At 37.7% G+C, this 27,751-nt stretch overlaps 1 protein-coding gene and 1 pseudogene across 4 annotated transcripts in view; one reads left to right on the forward strand and one right to left on the reverse strand.

Moving 5' to 3' along the window:
• SDK1 (sidekick cell adhesion molecule 1) overlaps positions 1–27,751 on the forward strand; it is an 877,999-nt gene that overhangs the window by 75,818 nt on the left and 774,430 nt on the right. The window lies entirely within an intron of this gene.
• Positions 11,131–11,739, reverse strand: LOC118535866 (large ribosomal subunit protein uL15 pseudogene; annotated as a pseudogene).

Here is a 27,751-nt window from a genome sequence, read left to right on the forward strand (position 1 = left end):
GTAGTTCACCTATGAAGACAGATTACAGTGATCGGAGGTATTCGGTGTTCAGGGGCGCCTGGGTTGCTCAGTCAGTTAAGTGTCTGACTTTGGCTCAGGTCATGATCTTGGGATCCTGGGATCAAGCCCCGTGTTGGGTTCCGTGCTTAGTGGGGAGTCTGCTTGTCCCTCTCCCTCTGCCCCTCCCCCCGTGCTCTCTCTCACTCTCAAATAAAATCTTAAAAAGTATTCAGTGTTCAGTCTTTTTGACAGTTTTTCATTTTCTTGTAAATGACTAGTAATATTGGTAAAATGTCCTTTTGCTTTATGTAATTGACTGCCTTTAAGTTTGGCCTGTTTGAGGTGTTTTTCCTGAGTCTGATCAACTCTAGAATCATGAAAAGATCTCTGGGCCGTAAGACTGAGGATCTTATCCTGGACTGCTGCTATGTGTGGCATTTGTCTATGGCCAGCTAGCCTTTTCCTAGTGATGTCTCAGCTTTTACTTCTTTTTTTTTTTTAATATTTTTTTTTTATTTTTCAGAGAAAGAGAGGGAGAGAAAAAGAGAAAGCACAAGCAGGGAGAGCGGCAGGCAGAGGGAGAAGCAGGCTCCCTGTTAAGCAAGGAGCCTGATCTGGGACTTGTCCTGGGATCATGACCTGAGCTGAAGGCAGACACTTAACTGGATGAGCCACCCAGGCGTCCCTCAGCTTTTACTTCTTTTTTTTTTTTTAAAGATTTTATTTATTTGAGAGAGAGAGAATGAGAGAGAGCACATGAGAGGGGGGAGAGTCAGAGGGAGCAGCAGACTCTCTGCCGAGCAGGGAGCCCGATGTGGGACTCGATCCAGGGACTCCAGGATCATGACCTGAGCCGAAGGCAGTCGCTTAACCAACTGAGCCACCCAGGCGCCCTCAGCTTTTACTTCTATAGTTGCCAAACATGTCAATTTTGCTCCATTTCATATGCTAAACTTTGTACCTGTTTATTCACTTATTACAATTAATCATGCATCTGGAAGTTGGCTTGAAACTTTAAAAAATTAGACAATTATAATAATCAGTTTTTCCCCCATTAAAAGTGAAAAAAGTTTTGTTTCTGAGGAATTTGGCTTCAGATGGTTTTTATTTTGGGCTTGATGTTAAAAGAGAATTATGATAGAGTAAACACAATTAATAACATCTGGTTGCTGCAAGGATCAATAATGTCCGATACATAGATATCTATTTTGTGCTAATATACCTAAGTTTCAGTGGATAAAACTAGAAGAATAAAAACAAATTTGAAAGCTGCTTGGTAACTGCCTAAATGGTAGTTATTCTAAGAGTCTGCTGCCATCATTTTTAATGGGGTAGCCTTGTACTTTCATGGATTGGTTAATCTTAAAAACCAGATGGTAGTTGTAGCAAAATTTCATGAAGATTTTATGTCCTGTGCTTTGCTATCAGCGAAAAGCATGAGAATTTATTAACTAGGGAAGTTAAACATTACCCTCAGTGAGAAAACAAGCATATAAGAATAAAAATTGATGAATCATTTTATTTACCTAATAATTTATTGTCATTACTCAAAAGGAATACAAGGGGGAAAATGAGAAAAAAATGGAGACCTTAGCACCATTGTCTTCTACAAAGAAAAAAAGAAGAGGCAGGAAAAACAACATAAATTCAGGTGTTAGTAATTACAATAAATGTAAGGAGACTAGATGATTCAGTTAAAAAACAGTTTGTCAGATTGGGTGAAATAACCCAAATCCAAGGAGATGCTAGGTTTACAAGAAGCATATCTAAAGGATACAGAAAGAAATGGAAAATTATATTTCAGGGTTATTCTAATCAAAAGAAAGCTGGTGTAACTATATTGATAAGAGACAAAAGAGACATTAAGGTAAAAGGCATTAGTAGAGATGAAGAAAATCTCTACACAATGGTAAACTGTTCAGTTCATCAGCTATAAAAACTTACGTACCCAGTGACATAGGTGTGAATTATATAAGCAAGATCGACAGGAAAAATAGCCAAATTCACACACCTGTGGGAACTTAATACCCCCCCCCCGAATAATTGATAGACCTAGCAGACAGAAAATTCAGAAGGATGTAGGTGATTTAAAGAGCCTGAATAACAACTTTGACCTAATAGAGATACATAGAACATTACTTACGCTTCCTGTGTAACCCATTTTTTTCAAGCATATATGGAACATTTGACATTGGTTATGTATAGACTGTAAAGCAAGTCTCAACAAATGTTTGAAATCCTGTAGAGTATGTTCCCTAACTATGGTGGAATTATGCAAAGACTCAATAATCAAAAGAGAACAGGAAAATCCCCATATGTCTAAAAATTAAGAAATATACTTACAAACGCCTTATAAATTAATAGTTACATAAAAGTACCAGAAGGCTGAAAAATTGTCATTTAAAAACCAAAAAAAAAAAAAAAAAAAAATCCCTGCGCTGCTGAAGGTGGTACCTAAAAAGTGTCATCATTTGGGTGTATTTTTCTTAATGTCCAAGTATTTGATACTTCTGTATTCCAGGGATCTCCAGTATTTTTGAAAATTTTCTTTTCCCTGGAGGTTAATGATCATCTAAGTTGGATTAGGAAAGTAAGTCTCTGAGCTAAATGGGGAAAAACTCCTGCTGGTGGCAAGAGGGTGTGCCATGACCAGGAAGTCTGTGGATTTATTAGAAATAGAACATTTATATGCTGGTTTTAGTTCACGGTCTGTGACCCCTCTTTTTATTTACCTAGAGCTGGAAGACCAGCTGAGCCTATAATGTGACCTTGGTCTAGCTGCTTAAGAGAATTTGAGGCCCAGACAGGTTGAAGTAGATTATTTTTACTTCTGTATTTAAATAATGGTAACAGAGGCAACTTTAGGCCCTCACACATGCACAGGTTTGGCATTTAACCACCTCTTCTCATTTCTGTTTCTGAGGAAAAGAAAGGAGACTTTGTTACTACTGATTGTTGGTGATCTAGAGAAATTTACTCCCTCACCCTCCCCGTTCCCTTTCTCTTTCCTTTTCAAAAAGATTCAGTCATTCCCAGCTTCTAGTAAAGAAATGAGTTCAGGCCTACAGTTTGAAAGAGTGAGAATCTAAAGCAGAGCAGACACCAGGTTGAAGAAATAATTTGTCATGTCACGGATGCAGGAACACGCTATATATGGGAAGAGTTTGTTGGAGTAGAAAGGCTCTGTCTTGAGGAAAAACAAAGCATAGAAAGGTATGTTAAATGTCAGGTAAATGTGTTTCTGGTGATCATGTCCCATTGGCTCATTAGTTTTTTTTAAAATTTTCCACATTATCCCAATTTATAGTTTCTTTTCCTCAGGCAGTTTCTCTAACTTGTTACCTTTTCTTGTCATTGGTACCTTTTTTGAGTAGAGGCTGGATGTGTAAGTGATGTATATGACAGCATAGAAAAACTCAACTATTAAGTAGATTAGATCCCTTTTTACTTATCTTACAGCACCTTACTTAATCCTGGGTCACTATTTACAAGTTTTAATGAATATCTTTCATTTTAGCATTATTTTGAAACTTGATGGCATTTAGAATAAAAGTGCACATAAACTTAGTCCATATTTGGATTTATAAAATATATGGACAAGGACTCCTGTTTTTTTAAATAAGCATAACTTACAAAAAATTAAAACACAATAATGTAGAAAAAGTTATTTTCATACTTCTTGTTATTAACCCATATTCTATGTTTCTACTCTGTAAAATTCAAAAAATGTTTAGCTCTTACTAGTTGTGCCCTGTGTGTAGTTTCCTTGATGGTTCATCCCAAAAATGTCTTTCTGAATGCCCAGTGGGGTGGGCAACCCCTAGACCTGTTAAAATGATGATACTTCCACTCTGTCATGAACAGAAACCACAATAACTAGATTAATGCACACAGACCATGAGAATGATAGCCACAGGGGTCGTGTTTATCATTTTTGGGTGAAGGACTGTTCAGAGTGGATTCCATACAAATGGTGAATAGAAGCAGTCTGACGTACTTGGGCACATCCATTGTGTCAGCCTGCTTGCAGTGTGCTTTCCATAGGGCACCTCATGTGGTCCCTGTCATGATTCCTTGAGGTTGGAGCTGGGAAACCAGACCTAAGTGAGATTGACCAACTTTCCCAGGTAACACATTTCATGGTTGAACTGGGTTCCGAATCAACATTTTAGACCACTGTCCATTTTACCAAGATTCAGATTATTTTGTAAGGCAGGCAAAAAACCAGGGCTGTGGACAAATCAGGATAATATGACTTTATTTTAGGCCTTATGTTTATGTCTGGAAAGTTGAACATGAAAAGGTTGTTTTGAAATGCTGTTTTTCATCGGTACTTACGATCAGTCTAGAAATTAATTTTCTGCGAAAAATGTTGATAAAAGAAACATCATAAATGTTAAATTTAACAGTCTTCATATTTCATTTGCAAGAACATTTTTAGTCATTTAATACTTTAACAGCTGAAAAAAATTTAGATGATCTGTATTTTTTTCATGTATATCAAAGTCACACGTTTATTAAATCACATACAGTTAATTACATTTCACTGGGAATTCATAGTGACTTTATAAGTCTGGAGTAGACTGTTTAAATAGCCCTCCTAGCTAAGGCATTAACCCTTGCCCTTATTAAAAACATATCCTGAAGGATAAGGGCAAAATATGATTGATTATGCTGTGCTTAAATATCTCAAAATGAAATAAAATGAAGCAAAGTTAAATAAGAAAACTGGACTAAACTATGTTAAAGAATTCTCACTGCTGTGCTTAAAAATAATCCACCAGACAACACTTAATGTACAGATCTTCCTTGCTTTATGGTGGGGTTACTTCCCAATAAGACCATGTAAGTTAAAAATATCATTAAGTCAAAAGTGTATTTAATACACCTACCAAACATCATATCTCAGCCTAGCCTACCTCAGTTGTGCTCAGAACACTTGAGTTAGCCTATAGTTGGGCAAAACCATTTAACACAAGGCCAGTTTTATAATAAAGGGCTGAACATATCACGTAATTCATTGGACACTGTGCTGAAAGTGAAAAATGGTTGTGTGGGTGCAGGATGGTTGTAAGTGCATAGGTTACGCTCATCATGGGACCGCTGACTGGGAGCTATGGCTCACTGCTGCCCAGCATCACGAGAGTATGACACTGCTCGTGGTAGCCCGGGAAAAGAACAAAGTTCAAAATTTGAAGTATGGTTTCTACTGAACACATATGGTTTTTGCACCATCGTAAAGGTGAAAAATCCTAAGGTGAGCCATCGTTAAGTCAGGAACTGTCTGTATGTTGAAGTGTCTACTTTCTAATCATATGATTGGAAACAAGTCTTCATTTATTGTCTCATTTTCTTTGACTAAACTGGGATGGACCTATTTGGCCACATCTGTTTGTTTTTTAGTCATGTTAGGTGATAATTTCATTGATATATTGATATGCAGCAAGGTTTTTTTTTTTTTAAAGTAACTGAAGATTTCAGCATAACTCGTATCTAAAACTTGATCATGAATATTCTCTGAAATTAGGACTAAAAGTCTGTTAAAATATAAATGAGTTGTCATTCACATAGATAATGGAATTACTTTTAAAATACAGATCTCTTTTGTTGAAAATGTACTGTTTGCCATTTGTAAATTTAAGTTTCAGTACAACCACTGTTTCCAGTCAGGCTTCTCTTCTGCTCTCTGCATCCATGCGCTTCCCTGTTCTTCTCTCTCCACAGATGCCTTTCACAGGAGAAATGGAAGCTGTAGTGGGAACATTCTGAATTTCCTGAGTTTTCTGAATTTTAATGAAATTTCGGAAACTGTCCCCTGAATTAAATTTATCTATCATGCCCAGATTCATTATCCATTAAATCTGCTCTTTTATGCTTTCCATATTCTTACCTTCCCAGGTTGAGAGGGCAGGGCATAGACCTTTGCAGCACATTCCCAGACTTGTCCTCTAGAGGGTATTTATCTGGTAATTCTCCTTATAGCTGGTTCTGCAAAGTTAGAAATCACACAGTTGTCCCAGCATTCATGACATTCTTCCATCCTGCCCTCCTGTCCCCTTACCATGAGGTCTGCACTGTGGGGGTGGAATACCACATAGCTCTTATGGACTGTGCTTCCTGATGAGGAACACTGCTGAAAGAGGGGGTTCATGACCTCGTAGAGTAAGGCTCCCCATGTCAGTTTCATTAGGTTATACAAGTCTTCGTGGTCTGAGGATCTTCCAGGGGCTCACAGCTGGTCTGTCTGTAGGTTGGAAATCCATTGCCTTCCTCAAGTCATCTGTACCTCTTAAATTGTTTAGTCTTTTTTTTTTGGTGAAATACAGCACAAATAAAGTGCATAAAGCAGATGTACATTTCAACCAAGTGTAAAACACCTGTGTGATCATCACATAGATCAAGAAGTGGGACACTGCTGGCTCCCAGAGGCCCTTGAGTGTGTTACGGTTTCTGTAAAGATTAAGGCAGGTATTCCATGAGTTTATCCTCAGATTCCTATGTTTTGATTTAAACAAGTTAGGAGGCTGCAATTTAGAGTATGAGATTCACTCCTTCATTGTTTTCACCAATCTTTGGATTTTAGTTTCCTGTTTCTCATGTTTAGTTTTCTGTATGGATTCTGAAGATTATTTTCTTTGACTAAACCAGTAGGTGTAGAGTTATGTGTTTGCTAAAATTATTTGTTACAATGTAATATAATTAAAAGAAACTTTTTTCATTTTTTGAAAACCTCATATTATTCTGAGATTGTTTCCTGATGCTAATTTTAGTGTCAGTAATTTGTCATTCTTTTATACACATGATGTCTTTTCAACATTTCTTTTGAAAATCTGAGCTCATCAGAAAAATACCTGCTTGGCCACATTAATCTTTTTAAGTATCTCTCTAATTTCTTGAAATCCTGTGTTTATATCCGAATTTAAGATTTTAGAGACTCTGGACACTCCTGTTGATGTACACGCTGATACTCATGGTTGTAGGGAATGTGACATTTTGTTTTTGTGTCTTTTTCTCTTGCTTTGCCTGTTTATCAGGCTTTTTCCTCTTCTCTTTTTCTGCTGCCTCTGTCTCCATCCATCTTTCTCTCTTCCCTTCCCTTCTCTTTCTTACTCTAACTGAACATGATACAGAAACGAACAAACCCACAGAACCAAGTTTTTAAACTAATGGTGCAAGTGCTCAGATTGTCTAGATATCCTATAGCTGTGACCTGAGGGATGGAAGAGAAAGGCAAATAGATTTTAATGAGTAAAGAGTTAGGAACATATTTTAGGATGTCCTGATAGGTGCACATACTGTTAATGTGACCACTGAGCATATCTTCTGCAATGACTATATCTTCTTGAAAACAGAAAGATAAACCATGAACTTTTTCTGCTATTGGATTTATGATTTGGGATTAAGCATATTTTTTCTTCCCCATTCATGCTCTCTGAGTTATGGTCAGGTGTATTTCTCAGTTATATTTGGTTTAAAAACCTGTAGAGTAACACAAGCAGCATAGCATAGTAAAACTTTATTAATGACATTCGTAGACTGATGTGTAAGCCTTTCCCATTCATCTCTGGCTGAAGTAGTAGAAGTGATGATTTTTGACAATTTTTTTCAGTAGTCAGTTACTTTAATGAGGGAGGCTAGCTGGAACAATTATCTAATCATTAAAATGTTCTTTCAAGCTTACAGTGTAAGTTAAGGTATGACTCATAAAAAAAGTTTTTCTATAAAAACCATCTCAAAATAGAATTAAGTGTTGTTTGGAATTACTATGCACCTAGAATTTTCTGTAGGATTGAAGGTGGTAGCAGCTCTGAGCATTGATATTGATTTTGAAAATTAAACCAATTGGCAGTCGTCCCCTGGAGGACTTGGTTTCTGAGTCCTTTATATGTACTTGCACTACAGTAAATAAAAATTCGTTCTAGATGGAGCCAGAATGTGATGGATTTTAAGCATTTAATAAAAGCTTTAAATATTTTAACTATTAAGGTTTTCTTTGCAGTTGCAAATAAGGATCAAGTAATGATTGTTATAGATAAGAATATAGTACACTCATTTCTAAGGCTTGGTTTGGAAGGTTAGTGCAGCTTTCCCCCAGAAGTCTCTAAATTAGAGCCTGGTTTTCAGACTGATCCTCAGAGCTCCAGAGTTAGAGTTTCCTGAGGTATCACTTTGGGGGTAAGGAATACAGGTAGGGATATGTGTGTTGGGGGTAGACATTGTTCCTCTTACCTTGCCAGCTCTGCTCTTACTTATTTGCCTCTGTATAACAGTCTAAGATTTCAAGAAAGGCTGGCTTTTGTAAAAATGAAAAGTTGAAAAATTAGTGAGCTGTGGCATCTATAGCTTTCTGTCTAGGATTGTTTTTCTTCTATATTCTGGTTCTTTTTGCAAACCCCACCTTCATCCCATACCGTGTGCACATGCCTGAGTGCAGCGGTTTGGTGGAAGCTGAAGGTTACTGTGCCTCTCCTGTTTACCCCCCCCAGCATGGAACTCATCGTGGAGACACACTTAGTTCAAGGGATGGGCATGTGAGCAACCAGGTCATTTGGCTTCCCATTTGGTACTTTTCCACAGGAGTACCAAGGAAAGACTGCCTTTTTTTCTTGGATTGCTACTTGTCTGTGGGCTGCCAAGTGGCCTGCTTCCTGGCTGAGGGAGAGCTCTTGAGAAGAATGCAGCACATAGAGGGAGCACAGCCAGGGACTGTGCCCTGCCACCACTCTAGGAATCTGGTTCCTACAAAGGTAGGGGCCTTCCACTCCTGGGCTACTCACTTGCATGGTGCGGACATGCTCGCTCGCCCGCTATGTGATGATTTTTCCATGTAGAATTAAGAAGTACGAATGATACCTTAAGGAAGGTGACACGTTAGGAGCTATACTGTTAGGCTACTGTTGTTAAAAGAATCAGAGTCTAGACTTTTAGTTTGTAATTTTAAAATTTATTATTTTTTTGCCTGCCTGTGCTGAGTTCATTTTGCGTCTGGCCAGGACATTCAAATAAAACATACAGAATACCTTCTGTAAAATGTCTCTTCTCAGAACAGGATTACCACGTGGTCTCTTAGTGCTGCTGACATTATAGTCCAGGGGACTTGGGGGCTCGCTGTTAGGAATAGTGTGAGAACGCCTGAGCAGACGTGCCAATTCCAGAGCAGGGCCTGCCCTCACTTTTGAGTTTACAACCTTACCTTCAAGAGTTGAGCAATTTCAAGACAGTATCTTTAGGCTTTGTGGAACTCTTTGGGGGGTTCAGGACATTCTGGAGGTCACTCTAAAGAGGAATAATATTCAGTAATTAAGCCTTGGAGGTAGGAATTCATACTGTAGCCATGACCCTGTAGGGTCTTAGGACAAATTGAGGAAGGCTCTTTGTTTGCCTGAGTGAATTTTGAGGCTTTTGCCTTGCCCCTGGGGGTTTTGTCCTCATTTATAGCAATAGACACTTTCACGAAGGAATTTTATAAGCAAAATATAATAACACTTTCTCCATTTTACGTCTGGTTCTGCCATTCTGCTATTTGTTTTCTTTGCAAGCCGCATGACATCAGGGGCAGGAGAAGTGTTCCTTCCTCTTTTGTGGCCTTCAGCATTCCTAGACGGGAGGGAGCACAGTTTAACATTCAACCATTTCTGTTAGTTTGCTTCTTTAGTGTTAGGATGTAAACTTCAAGAGGGTAGGGGTCAAGTTAGTTTTGTTCACCATTATATTTTTCTCTAGTCCCTGTGGAGTACCTGCCTTAAGGAGATGCTCAGTATACAATTTGTCTAATGAGTGAAGGAAGCTCCTGGGTTACCTAAATTGCAGTGAAGGCTGGGGTTGATTCTTATCAGACCAGTGCAGAAGACAATAGGTATTTTAAAGCAAGTAGACTTTACAGGAACACTATTACACAAACGTGTAGCTCTGGGGTAGCCTATTCAAACACTAGGCCTGTGATGTTAACTGTATGTGTGCACGCACGCGTGTGTGCATGTTGGAGCAAATTAGAGAGTGCATGTTGAAGATTGCTGTTGAAACACACTTTTCTTTCCTGTATGTTTTAAAACATGTCAAGAATATGTGACAAGCTAGTGCTGGGTTGACTGTCTCAAGTTTTGTAACCCTGGCCCAATGCTGTGTGCATTCCCAACCACCTGGCCTGCCTGATTCTGGAGCAGTGGGAGAGAAGCTCTTACTCTGTCAGAGTCCCCTGCATTAGCAGTCCTCCTGCCCCAGAGGAAGGGAAGACTATACTCTTAGGAAATTGTGAGCCCACTGGGGATGGGGAGAGGTGTTGATTTGGGCAATTTCCATGTTGGAAATGGTTCTGCCTATGTGTTATATGATGTATTTAACATGGAGGAACAACTCAATACATTTGAATAGCAAAGCCTCCAGTTGGCATTTATAACATGTGCTGAAGAAACAAAATGGGGAGTTGATGGTCATATCTATCATCTTTCCACTTCAGTTGAATTTTAAAGTGACGCTTTAAGAAATTTAATGATCAAGGGGTGCCTGGGTGGCTCAGTCATTGGGCGTCTGCCTTCGGCTCAGGTCACGATCCCAGGGTCCCGGGATCGAGCCCCGCATCGGGCTCCCTGCTCCGCGGGAAGCCTGCTTCTCCCTCTCCCACTCCCCCTGCTTGTGTTCCCTCTCTCGCTGTCTCTCTGTCAAATAAATTAAAAAAAAAAAAAAATTTAATGATCAAAAGATAATCTTATCTTTTTTTTTTTTTTAGAGATTTTATTGAGAGAGCACGCACAAGTAGGGGGAGAGACAGAGGGAGAGAGAGAATCTCAAGCAGACTCCCCACTGAGTGCAGAGCCCGATGTGGGGCTCCATCTCACCACCCTGAGATCATGACCTGAGCTGAAATCAAGTCAGACATTTAACTGACTGAGCCGCACAGGTGCCCCAAAGTCTTAGAAAAAATATATGATCAGATATCTCTGACACTGTAGTTTCTATATTAAAATTATTTAATTTAAAAACCTCCATTAAATTAGTACTAATTTTCTAAACACTTATGGTAAGAATATTTGTCTTTAGTACCTCTGTTACTTGTTCTTTGATTCTACTTTATGTCCCACCTACTGCCGGGTTCTCTTATTTGTATTTTATTTTATTTTTTTAGCACTTGTTAGCATTTAATGACCCTCCCCCCCCCAAAGTGGCTTCAAGCTACTAGAAGGCAGGCGCCCCCGACACACTTAACCTTCTCCTCTGCTCTTCTACTGAAGAATTTGGCCTTCACGATGACAGGCTGTTTTGGGAGTTTTCCCTTTCCCAAAACTTTGTAGTAGCCCGATCGCACCACATCAGTGATAGGAGCAGCTGCAGTCTTGTTTTTGGCGGCATTTACCCGTGTCTGCTCACTGACCACGGTCCGCAGGTGACAGTTGGGCAGAAGCTCTGGTTCCTCTTTAAGTGGTAATGTCTCACACCAGCTTTTCCAAAGTAACCTGGGTGATGCTTGTCGAAGCTGATCCTGTGGTGGTGCATGCCAGCAGCGTTAGCCCGGCCTCCGGGGTACTTCCGGTGCTTGCCGACACGGCCGTGGCCGTGGCCCGGGTGGCCCCGGAGTCTCCGGGTCGCCCTCAGTCTGGATGGCAGGTCGGCAGCGCGGACGGAGAAGGGAGGCCTTCGCGAAATGTCGCGAGGTACCGATGACGGGGGCGGAGCCAACTCGTGTTTGTATTTTAATTTCCTAGTCTTATCCTTCCTTGGGTTACTTTCCCATCTTTTCTCCATGTCCTGCACCTTCTCTGTTCATCCTTTGTCTGCTTTTGATTCACTCCATTTAAATTTACAATTTGATTATCTCTTATTTAACCATTTATAAATGTCTATAAGCAGTTTCAAATAGGGTAAGAGCAAATTATGCTTCTTGACAAACTACCCTGCGGCTGCCTCCTTTTTAGAACTGCTGGCCAGAGTTCTCCTTTGATCATGCAAAGTATATAAGGTCTTTATTGCATATTTGTTAGAGAAAAAACTATGTAGAACATTATAATTGTTCTTGACCAGTATAGCTGGGCAGGTTTCTAATATCAGTCAATTTCAAAATAACTAGTGAACTTTACAGGGTGATTATTTAAAATGCTGTCTTGGTAATAGCTAACGAAAGCGAGCTCTATGTACAACCTGGCATTTTAAAAAACCTATCGTAAGTATTCCAGATCTATACCTTGGAGCAGATGAATTTTTCAATGGCAGTCCTCATTTTCTCTACATTGAGTTATGTCTTGGTACCACACTTTATTGCAAACCTCTCAGACCTAAAGGATTTAAGGTTTATTATTGCAATTTTAGAGCAAGAAGGAAAGAAAAATAATTTTCCTGAGTGAAGGGACCTAGTTCTTGTAATAGCATTTTGAACTGAGGACTATACTGTGATAAATAACTCTTACTGTAGAATCTGGATGAAATTAACCCTGGGAGAACCTTATATATCCCTGAGGCGTTAGGTGGCTGATTATGACTTTGTGTAATGTTTTCACACAGTGTAGTACACAAATGTGTGTGTGAGCTGAGTGTAATTGCAACCTTTCTTTACCTTTTCCCGACTGTCTTTTTGAAGATTCCTTTTGGAGAGGATTTATCTAACCCCACTTGAATCTTCTCTTATTTGAGTAGGATTTTGGTGATGGTGTTTGAATATAAATATATGGCAGCAGAAAATTTTACAACACCAAATTCATAATTATTCTTGGGTTTACTGTATCTGAAAATGCCATTTTTTCATATTTTCTGATATCTTTATAAGTTTCTTTAGAATATTAAGGTTTAAAAGTGTTTTTTGTTTTTTTTTAAGATTTTATTTATTTATTTGAGAGAGAGAGAATGAGAGCGAGCACATGAGAGGGGGGAGGGTCAGAGGGAGAAGCAGACTCCCCGCTGAGCAGGGAGCCCGATGCGGGACTTGATCCCGGGACCCCAGGATCATGACCTGAGCCGAAGGCAGTTGCTTAACCAACTGAGCCACCCAGGTGCCCCTAAAAGTGTTTTTTTAAAGTATAATTTACTTCAACTTCTGAAGGAATACCCAAGATTTAAAATCCATTAATTTTTAGAAAATAAAAAGTATGCATTTATTTTGTAAGCTAACACTCTGCAATATGAAATAGTATTGAAACATATAATTAAGGAAAACATTTATTGAGAATTGTATGAATATAAAACCAGCTTTCTTCTTGGAAGACATATACATGTACCATCTAAAAGGTACTTTTGGGACTATTTATTTGTTATACTTTCCTTTCATAGTTTTCCATGCTTATTTTAGTAGACTTCTAAGAAAAACTTGGATAATTTTAGGAAATAAACATTTGTAATGCCTCATTTAAAAATTTTCATTTAAATTATTTTAATTTTGAGATAATTGTAGATTCATCTACTGTTTTAAGAAATAATACAGAGAGATCCTTTGCTTTTTTTTAAACCAAGTTTCTCGCAATGGTAACATCTTAACAACTATAGAGCGTATCTAGGATACTGACATTGATACGGTCAAGATACAGAACATTTCCGATGAAAGGATTCTTCTGGTTAACCCTCCTTAGCCACACCTGTTTTCCTTCTGCTGCCCTCAACACCACTCCTGGCAACCACTAATAAGTTCATTTCTATAATTTTATCACTTCAAGAATAAATAAAGGGAGTCATATGCAATGTAGCCTTTGGGGTTGCCTTTTTTTTCCCCACTCAGCATAATTCTCTTGAGTTTTATCCAGATTGTTGTGTATACCAATAGCTAGTTTCTTTTTTATTGTTGAGTGTAGTCCATGCTATTGATGTACCAGTTTGCTTAATGATTCACCCATCAAGGACATCTGGGTTGTTAACATGTTTTGGCTATTACACGTAAGACTGCTATAAACATTTGTGTATAGGTTATTTTGCAAACTGATTTTTCTGTGATAAAAATGGGCTTATGGGTATAAATGTTGGTTGTATTTTAGTTGAATGTTTAATGTTTGAGAAGCTTTTTCTGAGGTGGCTGTACCATTTTGCATTGTTACACACATTGTGTGAATGATCCAGGTTCTCTACATCCTCATCAGCATTTAGTGTTGTCATTTTATTTTAGCCATTTTGATAGGTGTGTAGTGATACTTCTTTTGGATTTTAATTGGTATTTATCTGATGTTGAACGTCTTTTCATTTGCTTAGCTCTCATCTGGAGATCCTCTATGGGGAGATGTCTCTATGTCTCTTGCCATTTTCTAATTAGATTGTTTTTCACTATTGGCTTTTGAGAGTTCTTAATATATTTTAGATACTAGTGCTTTGTCAGCCATGTGTTTACAAATATTTCCTCTCACTCTGTAGACTCTTCATCCTTGTAACAGTGTCTTATGTAGAGCAAAAGTTTAATTTTGGTGAAATTGCATTAATCCGTTTTCCTTTTATGGATCATGCTTTTGGTGTCAAATCTAAGAACTTGTTGCCTAGCTGTAGATCCTGAAGATTTTCTCCTATATTTCTTTCTCCTAAAAGTTTTGTAGTTTTCTGTTTCACATTTCAAGTCCACGATTGATTTAGAGTAATTTTTGTGTATGGTCGAGGTTCATTTTCCTACCTGTGGATGTCCAGTTGCTTCAGCACCATTTTTTGAAAGGCTTTTTTCCCCCTCCCATTGAATTGCTTTGTACCTTGTCAGAAGTCAGTCGGGGTACATTTTTGAGTCTGTTTTGGGTTTTCTATTTTGTTTCATTGATCTGTGTTATCAGCCAGTATTATATAATCTTTGGTAATTATAGTTATATAATAAGTTTTAAAATCAGATAGTGATTATTCTCCCTTTTTTTTCAAAATTGTTTTAGCTATTGTTACTTTGTATTTCCATATAAACTTTAGAATACTGTTCTCTGTATCTACAAAATACCTTTCTGGGATTTTGATAGGAATTGCATTAAATCCTTAGATCAATTTTGGGATAATTGATACCTATACTGTGTTGTCTTTCAATCCATGAACATGGTGTATCTCTCCATTTGTTTACCTCTTCTTTGATTTCTTTTATCAGCATTTTTTAGTTTTTGTCATATAAGTCCTGTATAAGGCCTGTAAATTAAGGATTTAATTTTTCTTGGGACAGTTACAAATAGTATTTTTAATTTTTGTGTCCATGTGTTCATTGCTAGCATATAAAAGTTTTGTGTATTTATCTTATTTCCTGTGACCTTGCTGGTAGAAGACCACACTGCTGCATTGTAAATCTAAAGCCAGTGCACTTGAAGGAGGCAGAAAATGAACTGGAGTAACTTATATAGGAGTAGATTGCTAGAGAAGGGGGGTGATGGAAATGCCTCTTGATTTTAAAGACCTTGAAGGCTTTAAATGTGTCATTCATTTTCAATTGGAATATGTCACTTTCATCTTGTACTTTTTAAAGACCTGGAGCCAGTATTTTCTCCAAGAAGCCCTGGTTTATTTTAGAGGAACAGGATGTTCAGAAACCAAGATCTGGGCGCTATTGCAACAGGAGGCCATTGCTTTATAGTTCTTTCCATGGTCAGAGCTAGGAATTGAAAATAATTGAGTTCACATTGATATTTTGAAGTTAGGAGATTTTTTCTCCCTTCTTTCACTTTATATTTCTATCCTTTTTCTTTTTTTTTTTCCTATCCTTTTTCTTATACTGAAAATACTGGTTTGCTTAACCTACAATATACATTCATGTTTTAAAATGGCACAATATTAAAACTACTAAAGTTCAAGATTTTTTTTGCAGGTTTGTTTTTTTTTTAAAGGAGTACTTTCAATATATACTACTAAGGATGTACAAAGTACTGAGGGTAAATGTTCAAACAGTTCCCTGTGTAGATACTTTAACCATTTGATGTAAATATTGTCTTATTTCCATTTCTTTACATCTGCATTTTTCATTTTTTTAGTTCTTTATATGTGTATATGTGTATATATGTATACATAGACATTGATATATGTGTGTATATATGTATACACACATATGTACATTTTTAGGTTCAAAAGTCAAAATTAAAAAGTTATCTTTAGAGAGCCCTCACTTCCATCTCTAAGCCCTTCACTCCTTCTTAGTATTCCTCCATTTTATTATTTTTTTTGCAAAAATAAGCAAATACTTTTTTCTTTCTTATACAGAAGTCAGTATTTTATATTCTCTGTCCTCCATCTTGCTTTTTTTATTTCACAATATATCCAGGAGATTACTCTGTAAGAGTACATAGAGAACTGTTCCTCCTTTTTATAGCTGCATAAGTACTGTATAATTTTGCGTGTGTAATTTTATTAGATGTTTTATCTAATTTATCTAATTTTATTAGAGAAATTCCTTTATAGGAATTTTACTTTTTATCAATAGTGTTTGTGATTTTTCAGTTTCTTTTCAACCTTGCCAAGAGAGTGGATTTTTGCCAGATAGGTAAGAAGAGGTGTCTCATTGTAGTTTTAATTTACATTTCTCTTCTGAGTATAGTTGAGCATCTTAAAATGTCTAAGTGCTTTCTCTTCTGTCAGCTGTTGGTTCATGTCTTTTGCCTATTTGTTTATCAGGTTTTTGGTACTTTTTGTCTGGATTTTTAAGGAAAAAAACACTATCTCCTCAGGAAATGAATTGTTACATCCCAGTTTGCTATTTGTCTTATGATTTGCTTTTTGGGTAGACAAGTTTTTTAAAATGGATCTTTTTTATAGTTGTAATTTCATATGCTCTAGATGTTTATGCAGATGTTCTACATAGATGGGATAAAGAAGTTAGAAATTACTTTTCATGTTTGCATGCCCTAGCTGCTCCCCTTTTTGGGCTATATTTCAAACCAACTATTGCTAACAGTGCATTATTCTGGGTCTTATGTTGATTAATTTTCTCACCATATACCACAAAATCACAGAATGCCACTACTGGCTTTTTGTCTATCCTAAACTTGTCATTTGTAAAACAGTTGCTTGGTGATGTTAATTATTTTTGTAGAACTGCACTCATGCCCCTTTTTACTTTGTAATTAATTTCCATAGTCTGTGTTCCTTGGGTCTCTTGTCTAGACTAGAGGTTTTCATTCTTTTTCTGTAAAGGGCCAGAAGTAAATATTTTAGACTCTGCAGGCCATATAATCTTTGTCACAATTATTCACATTTGTTGTTGGAACATAAAAGCAGCCTTAGACATTATGTAAATGAATGGATATGTCTGTGTTCCAATAAAATATTATTTATAAAAACAGGCAAATTGGGGAGAGAGAGAAGAGTGGGCATATATGGGTCATGGGGCATAGTCTGCCGAACCCTGATCTAGACCATTATATTTTAACTCCCCTTTGACTGGCTTAACTGCCTACTTCCTTGCTGTCCTTTTGGGTAAATTTAATATCATTCCCCTTAACTATAAACTTGGATAATTGAATCATGTACCTCCTGGGAAATCAGTATATTGTTTGGATGATGATGATGATGATGATTAGATTTTATTTACTTTTAATGTACAGTATTATGGCAGCATAAAATGAGTAGATAGGAAAATGTTTTTTCCTAGAAAATTAGAATAACTAGAACATGGTTAAATTCCTATTTATTGGGACTGCTGCTGAAATATTCCCTTTGAGGATGAACATTGCAGAAAGACTGTCTATCATATCATCAGATCTCTCGTCAATATCTAAGTGATAATTTAAGAGAAAATGATCAGCAGGAAGGAGTCCGGTCATATTTTTGTAAGTATATTATTGTCCTCAACTAAAAGTAAACTTAATAATAAGGGCATCTGTGGGACGCCTGGGTGGCTCAGTTGGTTGAGCATCTACTTTTAGCTCAGGTCATGATCCCAGGACCCTGGGATCGAGTCCAGCATCAGGCTCCTTGCTCAGCGGGGAGCCTGCTTCTTCCTCTGCCTGCTGCTCACCCCGCTTGTGCTTGCTCTCTCTGACAAATAAATAAAATCTTTTAAAAAAATTAAAAAATAAGGGCATCTGTGAGTAAAAAAAAAAAATCTGAAACAGAGAAAATATGTAAAATTTAGTTAAATATTCCTGAGTCACTTATATAAGACTGATCATTTTTAGGCATTACAAAGAGAAGAAAGTGTTCCTAAGCTGCTCCTTTCCTGAAAGAGCATTTTGTGTATCTGCTATTGACATCAAAGTTACTTGTCTTCTGGTTAGGCTACTGTTTAACTGAGCATTTAAAAATCACCCATTGCCCAGCTCACTTTTGTAGGAAGCATTTCAGTTCCAAATTTTATCAGCGGGATTGCAAATCTGATATCTCTACTACCGTATTTCCATCCAGTTTTGTTGGTATTGAAGAACTGTCAGTATAGGTTAGAGAACATTGAGTGAAATTGATAATTTGAGATTTCAAGTTGGCATGGAAAGGTTTGGATTATGGGGTGGTGGAGCTGGAGGGCTGACCAGTAAGGACAGCAGCAGACAGCAGCACTGGGAACTCGTGAGGACTTGCAGAGTCTGGTGTTTGAATCCAAAGCATGTGCCATTTGGGCCTTTCCATACTTACCTTCCCTTTTATTCATTGTTTCCTTTTGTGGAGGTGAAAAGTAGCCTGATAGGACCTGGTATCTCATTTATGTCTTAACACTTTATTTCAGTTGTTAGGAGAACTGAATTAGAACAGTACTTGACACATGTAAGAGCTGAATAAAAGTTAGCCATTACACATAAAATCTGATTGCTATTAAATAATACAAATATTGCTCCCTGTTTCACATATAAAAGAGTCAGGTCTTTGTAATTCTGTGAAATTGTGTTGTCCCAGATTGTTATACCTCATTGCTCTGTGCTGCTTCCTGCTGCCTCATTTAATAATGTAAATAAAGTTTTATTGAAACACAGTGATGCTCATGTGTTTAAAGTATTGTCTATGGCTGTTTTCATTCCACAGTTGAATAGATGTGACAGAGATTTTATGATTTGCAAGACCAAAAATATTTACTATCTGGGTGTTAGAGGAAAAGCTTGCTAACCCTTGGTATATAGGGTCTTCTGGTCCAGAGAAAAAGGAAATGAGAAGTTCTCAATTATGAAACAGCTTTTGAGACCAGTATTTTAGTCTTCATCTCTTTTACACCCCATACTGAAGCCAATGATTTTATATGAGAGGATGGTATCACATGTTTTTTTCACATTTTCATTTATATTGCTACCAAAGAGCTGATTGTGAAGAACTGTAAATTAATAAAACACCAGATTTCAGTAAACTGTAAATAACTTAGAGATTTGAAGTAACTCCTCTCATAATAAATGAAAAACTAAACCCCCCAAATTTGTGGTACATTTCTTTTCACTTAAGAATAAGTACCTATAGCCTCATTGGCTCACAGTACCCATGGAACACAGCATGTTACTACCAAGTGAAAAGAACTTTTAAAACCAATCTTTGTTTTAAAATGTATCATTAATATTATCTGAATCACTCAGATTCAGAATCATCATGAACAGAATGAACACAGACCTAAGATAAAAGTTTGAATTTAGACCTGATTTTAAATTGAATTATGTATATGATTTTAGAGAATATGGTTTTGCTGGTGTGATAATGTTTCAAAAGTGAATCTGCTTTATGCATACATGGCTTTTCAGAGCAGTCTCCTTTCTGGCAGGAGAATATCAGACAAGTGGTGTTTTTTAGACAGCAAGGCAGATGGCTCTATTTCTTCAGTACGGGGTATGCCAACCAAAAGAGACAGCTACACGAATGTTAACCCCTGAGGGAATGAGAAAACAATTGCTGTCAGTTGTTCTTTATAAGCCTGTGGCTTGAATTCAGAATGATGTGGAAAAGTAATCTTGTCTTTTAAGAAAAATAGGCATTAAATGCACAAGCGCAGCCTATAATCTCAGTTCTCACTAAAATTATGGTGTAATTACTTAAACTCTTAGTCTGACATTTCTGGGATAATGTGGTGCAGACTACTTAGGCCTGATATACCGCTTCCCAGTTCCCATTAAAAAACATCTATGAAGGTGACAAACATGGGCATTTGCACTATAAAGCAAATGCCATGTGCCAAGATCGGAGTAGAAGCTTCCTGAATGTTGGTTGAGACTAATTTTGGACTATATAGCACATGTTCTACTTCTGAACTAGAACAGGGCAAATAGTCCCCCACAAAGTAGGACACAGTTTAAAAATTGATTGACTTACCATGCCTAACTTCAGGAAGCACAGGGATTATACTGAGTGGTTTGTCTTTTGCAGACCTTTGAGCCAGTCAGACCAGTGTCCCTAACCTGCCCTTTCCCTGTCTCCACTAGTTATTTTCTATTTATTTTCACCTGAAAACTGTCACTCCCAATATGTCACCCAGCAGCAGGAGCTTGGGGGGAGATGGCTGAGGGTATACTACACCCCCGAATGCATGTAATTTAAGGAAAGGCTTTTTAAATAGGGCTGTTGGTGCCTATGTTTCATGCACTGTGTACTGTGCATGTGACAGCTGACAGGAGTACCTAGCAGAGTAGGAAGAGTTATACCCTGTCCACATGCTTACATGGGAGGGAATATGTGTCACACACTACCAGTCAAGCCGAGAGTTGGACACATCTCATTCCAAAGTTTCAGTCTGAGAGGGAGAACTTGCCAGCATTTAGTGGGCGTTGAGGAGACTAAGGACGTGTTACCTGTCTGCAAGAATATAAGATCTAAATAGAACTCGTGCTCAATGGACATAGAAGACGCCTAGCATGTGGCTTTTGAAAAGATTCTAAAATATAAAGAATTACTTTGAAGACATAGTGCATCTCTCTGAAAATGATTACATGTAAGCAAATTTACTATAAATTTATAACCGGTGTAAATCTTATGTATTAAAAAAATAATCATGGCCTCAAGTAAAAAGGAAACCAGAGAACCCTGAAGAACAGGATGAGATTGACAGCAGAAATGTTAAAACTCGTTGAAATAAAAGAATTCAAGGAAACCAAACTTGTAATATAATTTAATATTTATATTAAGACAATCAAAAGAAGACTTGATACTTGAAAAAATGGAAAGAGTAATATGGATGACAAATTTGATAATATGTCCAGAATGCAGAGGGAAAAAGTGACAAAGATATGTAAGTGTGAAAAGTGGATGTGGATGACAGATAACAGGTCTTCAGTTCAACAGGTGTTCCAGAGCAGGAAACCAGAGCAGTAATCAGGGAAATCGTGATTGAACTTTCCTGTGCCAGGGAAGAGTGTGAGTAAATATCAAAAGGGTCCCCTGAGAACCAGTCAGAAGTAATGAGAAAAGGTTTCTACTTAGATCTATCCTGGAAAAATATTTGAATTGTAAGGATAAAACAAGCCCAGGAGATAAAGCAGGTTACCTACAAAGGAACGCAAATTAGGTTTGTCTCAGTATCTTGTCTATTAAATGTCAGAAGTCTGTGGCCTTGTAACCATATTCAGCTAAGTTGTTCATACGGAATAAAATGGCTGTTCTCAGGTGTGAAATAACAGCATTCATATTTCATTCCTTAAAAAGCTATTCAGATAGGGCGCCTGGGTGGCTCAGTTGGTTAAGCGACTGCCTTCGGCTCAGGTCATGATCCTGGAGTCCCTGGATCGAGTCCCGCATCGGGCTCCCTGCTCGGCAGGGAGCCTGCTTCTCCCTCTGACCCTCCCCCCCTCTCATGTGCTCTCTCTGTCTCAAATAAATAAATAAAATCTTTAAAAAAAAAAAAAAAAAGCTATTCAGATAAATATTTATGCATGGAGGAGGCCACTCTTGGATTTTAGCTTATTTCTCGACTTTGAACGAGGAGTGTGAAGCCACATAGCCTCCTGACCTTTTGGGAGGTGAGGATGCATTTATGTGGCATGTCTGATGATTGGCGGTTAGCAACACAGGCTCTCAGGCTAGTCCAGCTCCGCTGATCAGGAAGTTGGGTCATCCGAAGGAAAATGGATCCCAAGTTACAGTTAGAGCATTAAAAACCGACCAACCAAACATAAAACTAAAAATAATCCGACTAGATTTCCTTTATAAAAGCTATATTTCAAATAAAATAACTCAAAAACTTGAATGAAATTGGTAAATGCAAACAGAGAACATAGAAGTTCTCTTATTGCAAGACAAAGCATTAAAATGGGACAGAAGTAATCATGAAGATGAAAGGTCTAAGCCACAGTAAAATAATTTTTATGGGATAGGTTACATCATATTAAACATTACTGGAAGACACAAAGAAAAGCAGAGTAATGAGACATACTACTGTGTTTCTTTTGTATAGACTAAGTTAGATAAGAAGAATGGTAGAGGTTATGAATACTCTAATCATTAAGGCTGCTCTAAGAGACATTGAGAGCTTTACCCTGCAAATAGAAATGATGTCTTCTTAGGGCTCCAGGGAAATTTTTTTCTAGATCATAAATCTAAACTTCCAACAAACTGAGAATAGTACAAAATACATTCCCTAACCACAATGAAATTTCAAAAATGTACATGAAAGTTTAAAAAAAACCCAGATTCTTGAGTGCCCCCGCATTTCCTAAGTAACTTTTGATTGGATCAAAGAGGAAAGCAAAACTAACAAAATGTCTAGAAGAAGTTCTAGAAAAAAATTATGGGAAGTGCATGTTAACATGAAGATATGATCAAAGCAGGACATAGAGGGAAAGTAATGTATTTAAATTTCTTAGCAAAAGTGAATAAAAATCAAGCACTTCAGCTCAGATGTTATAAATGAAAAAAATGTATTTTTTTTTAATTAAAACATAAAAATACTAGAGGGTGCCTGGGTATCCCAGGGTCCTTGGTTTAAGCCCTGCATCTCATCGGGCTCCCTGCTTAGTGGGGAGCCTGCTTCTCCCTCTCCCTATGCCTGCCGCTCCCTCTACTGTGCTGTCTCTCTCTCTGTGAAATAAAGTCCTAAAAAAACACAAAAATTCTTGAAAACAGAATAATAGTACAATTGATAAAAAATTTAAGTGTTATTTGGAGAAAAAGGTAGGACTTTAGATAGCCTAATTGAGAGAAAACAAAACATGAAAAATAAAGAATGGGAAGGGTAATTAGGAAAAATGTATTTTGTGTGACTATACAGTTGACCCTTAATGTGGGGTAAAGGGGTGCCAACCATATTTAACTTTTGACTCTCCAAAAACTTAATAGCCTGTGGTTTACCAGGAGCCTTATTTTTAACACATTTTGTATGTTATATTGTATTCTTACAATAAGTAGAGAAAAGGAAATGTTAAGAAAATCATAAGAGAAAATACATATACTATATTTATAGAAAAAAAATCCTCACATAAGTGGATCCACCCAGTTCAAACGTGTGCTGTTCAAGGGTCAACATATATTCATAAATACAAAGCTCAAATGGATACTTTTCTAGGAAAAACTAAGTTACTCAAATTGACTTGAATAGAGAAAACCCTATTAAAACCCAAATAAAGATTTACAATATTAATAGCAGAAAGTGAGGGTTAAAGAGCTAGCAATGCCCCTCAGCACACATACACTCAGTTTTGTTGCTAAATTCTTCCAAACAGATCATAAGTATGGTACTTATTCTTCCTGAACATAGAGAGATGAGAAACTTTTTTTTTAAAAAAAACTTTTTACCACCCTGTTGGTTGTCTTTCAGTCATCCATTTTTCCTTATTTTCTTCCTAAAAAGATTTCTGATTTTGTCAGGAATCCATTCCATCCTTAGCTCTGTGGGGTGGGCTATGATTAGTCTAAGAGCCAATTAATGGGAAGGAAATGGTCCCAGCACCATTTGTTTTTTTTTTTTTAAAGATTTTATTTATTTATTTGAGAGAGAGCGAGAGAGAGCACATGAGAGGGGGGAGGGTCAGAGGGAGAAGCAGACTCCCTGCTGAGCAGGGAGCCCGATGCGGGACTCGATCCGGGGACTCCAGGATCATGACCTGAGCCGAAGGCAGTCGCTTAACCAACTGAGCCACCCAGGCGCCCCCAGCACCATTTGTTGAACAGACTATTCAATGGAAAAGAAATGGGCTTTTTAACAAGTGGGACAATTGTATATCCACATGCAAAATGATGAATCTGGGGCCCTGACTCACACATACACTAAGATCAACTAAAAATGTATCACAGATCTAAATATAAGAGCTCAAAAGACAAAACTCTTAGAAGACATAGGGCCAGGCAGATACTTCCTTAGATCTGACATGAAAACCACAAGAGATAAAAAAAAAAAACTTGATAAATTGAACTTTATAAAAATTGAAACTTTTGTGCTTCAGAACACACCCAGTTCCCTCTTACCACCATTTTAAAACTAGAAAGAGAGCCCATCTGATGATAAATCTACTACCTCGAGAGGACAGAGCAGAAGGCAAAACCCCGAGTTTTTGAGATTGTTGGGCCCCCGAACTAAAGAATCTTAAAACCAGCACCACCTCTGTAGTGATAATTACATGAGATGGTTAGTTTCCTTTTTGTGAAAGTTTGAGTTGGAGATTCTGTTATGTGCAGTTGAATGGATCTTAAGGGATATACACTGAAATAAAAACAAGCTAGCCTTAGAAGATAGCACATGATGTAAGATAGCAGACTCTGTAGACTATATTGGCAGAATTGCAAATTATAAAGATAGATTTTATTTCAAAAGAGAATTACCTAAATTCTGACATTCTAGAATTTTACTTTTGGTTGTTTTCCCAACTGCAGGATTTTGATGATGAAACTTAAATTTTAGAAACTAGAATCCAGCAGTTAATTTAAAAATAATATCAAGTGGAATTTTGCTCAGTACTAAGAATAATATAATTGAAATTATGTACAAACCAATGGAAAATTATATAGTCTAAATAGGTGTTAGGAAGTTACTTGGTAAAATTTCGTATCCCTTATTTTAAAAGGAAAACTTAGAAGGACTGAAGGGTGTGTTCCATCTTAACGTCATCAAAGATGGGTCTCAAATTAACAGTCAACATCATTTATTACAGTGTAACTCTGTAAACACTTATTTAAATATCCCAAATAAAGTTACCAAGGCCATTGAAAAAATTTTTTGGAAGTGCGACACAATGTTAATTTGATACTGAAAAATAAACAGCAAATGGCAGAAAGGAAGCAAAATTATTGTAATTCAAAGGTATTAGATGGCTAGAAAAATCAAAAAAGGCAACTGATGAACTATTAGAAGCAATTTGCTAGGGTGCTTGTTTACAAATGAAGTGTTTAGTGCTTTGAAAACATCAGGTTCTTCCCCACCCCAGGCCCTTTATATATGGTGTTCCCTCTGCTTGGACCAATTCCTAACCATCCTCTCCCCGCTCCTTACCACACACACACTTGGTCAACTCATTCAACCTTCAAATCTCAGATTAAGTGACACTTTAGAGAACTTTGACTTTTCAAAATTGGGTCCCTTCTCACACCAGTTCAGTTTCTGCTTTTCTTACATAGCAGTTATCTATAATAATAAATTATGTGGTTTTGTAGCCTGTCACTCCCTTCAGAGAACAGAGACTGTGTCTGTTTAGGTCACCATTTTATATCTAGTACCTAGATGCTATCTGCCACATAATAGACATTGAATACATATTTGTTGGTGAAAGAATAAATGTATAATAATTAAAAATAAGTTTTATGAGTAGCATATGTGTAACATGTTTAGTGATGCTATATAGCCATTTTCCTAACAGTTCCTATGAACAACCCTCAGCACTGTCATAGAGACCGATCTGGCCTCTCATTCTAATAAAGTTAATAAGAAGTTCATTTGCAAGAATACAGGCATACCTTGGAGATGTTGTGGGTTCAGTTCCAGACCACTGTAATAAAGCAAATATTGCAATAAAATAAGTTAAATGGGTTTTTTGGTTTCCTAGTATCTATAAATGTTATGCTTACCCTATACTGTAGTTTATTGTGCGATACCATTATGTTTAAAAAATGTACATACTTTAAAAATACTGCTAAAAATGCTAACCATCACCTGAGCTTTCAGGGAGTCATAGTCTTTTTTTGCTGGTGGAGGGTCTTGCTTCGTCATTGATGGCTGCTGACTGATCAGGGTGGTGGCTGCTGAAGGTTGGGGTGGCCATGCCAAGTTCTTAAAATCAGACAGCACTGACGTTTGCTGCACTGATGGACTCTTCCTTTCATGAGGGATTTCTCTGTAGTGTGGGATGCTGTTGGATAGCATTCTACCCACAGGAGAACTTCTTTCAGCCTGGGAGTCAGTCATCTGACACCCCACTGCTGCTTTATCAGCTCAGCTCGTATGATCCTCTGAATTCTTTGTGGTCACTTCAACAGTCGTCACAACATCTTCACTGGGAGTGGATCCCATCTCAAGAAACCAGTTTATTTGCTCCTCCATAAGACGCAGATCCTCGTCCGTTCAAGTGTGAGATGGCAGCAGTTCGGTCCCACGTTCAGGCTCCACTGCTGATTCTAGTTCTCGTGCCGTTTCCACCACATCTGCAGTGACTTCCTCCATGGAGTCTTGAACCCCTCAAACTCGTCCATGAGGTTTGGAATCAATGTCTATCAAACTGCTGTCACTACTGATATTTTGACCTCTTCCTATAAATTATGTGACATCTAGAACGATGAATCCTTTCTGGAAAGTTTTCAATGGACTTTTTCCAGAACCATCAGAGGAATCACTATCTATGGTGGCGATAGCCTTATGGAGTGTATTTGTTAAATAATAAGACCTGAAGGTTGAAATGACTCCTTGATCCTTGGGCTGCAGAATGGATGTTGTGTCAGGCATGAAAACATTTATCTTGCTGCTCATCTCCATCAGGGCTCTTGGGTGACCAGGTGCATTGTCAGCAAGCGGTACTATTTTGAAAGGGATCTTTTTTCTGAGCAGTAGGTCTCGACAGTGGGCTTGTTGTTCAGTAAAGCATGTTGTAAATAGATTCACTGTCATCCAGGCTTTGTTGTTGCATTTATACAGGACAGGCAGAGTAGATTTAGCCTAATTCTTAAGGGCCCTAAGATTTTCAGAATGGTAAATGAGCATTGGCTTCAACTTAACGTTACCAGCTGTATTAGCCCCTAACAAGAGAATCAGCTTGTCCTTTGAAGCTTTGAAGCCAGGCACTGACTTCTCTCTAGGTACATAAGTCCTGGAAGCCCTAGACGGCATCTTCTTCTATCAGGCTGTTTCATCGTCACTGAAAATCTGTCGAGTGCAGACACCTTCAGTAAGGATATCAGCTAGATCTTCTGGATAATTTGCTACTGTTTCTGTGTCAACATTTACCACCTGTTCATCTTGTACTTTTATATTTGGAGAAGTCTTCTTTCCTGAAACCTCATGAACCAGCCTCTGCTAGCTTCAGACTTGTATTCTGCAATTTCCTCACCTCTCTCAGCCTTCATGGAATTGAGGAGAGTTAAGGCCTCGCTCTGGATAAGGCTTTGGCTTAAAGGGAATGTTGTGGCTAGTTTGATCTTTTATCCAGACCACTCAAACTGTCTCCAAACTTCCCATTCCCAATAAGGCTGTTTCACTTTCTTATCATTCGTGTGTTCACTGGACTAGCACTTTTAATTCCTTCAAGAAGTTTTCCTTTGCATTTACTACTTGGCTGTTTGGTGCAAGAGGCCTGGCTTTTGGCCTGTCTCAGCTTTTGACATGCCTTCCTCACTGAGCTTAATCATTTGTAGCTTTCAATTTAAAGTGAGAGACTTTACTCTTACTTGAACACTTAGGGGATCTTGTGGAGTTATTAATTGGCCTAATTTCAATGTTGTTGTGTCTCAGGGAATAGGGAGGGCCCCCAAGAAGGAGAGAGATGGGGAATGGCTGGTCTTTGGAGCAGACAGAACACAAACATTAAGTTCA

The sequence above is a fragment of the Halichoerus grypus genome, chromosome 6 (assembly GCF_964656455.1).
Source record: "Halichoerus grypus chromosome 6, mHalGry1.hap1.1, whole genome shotgun sequence".
NCBI classification, from domain to species: domain Eukaryota; kingdom Metazoa; phylum Chordata; class Mammalia; order Carnivora; family Phocidae; genus Halichoerus; species Halichoerus grypus.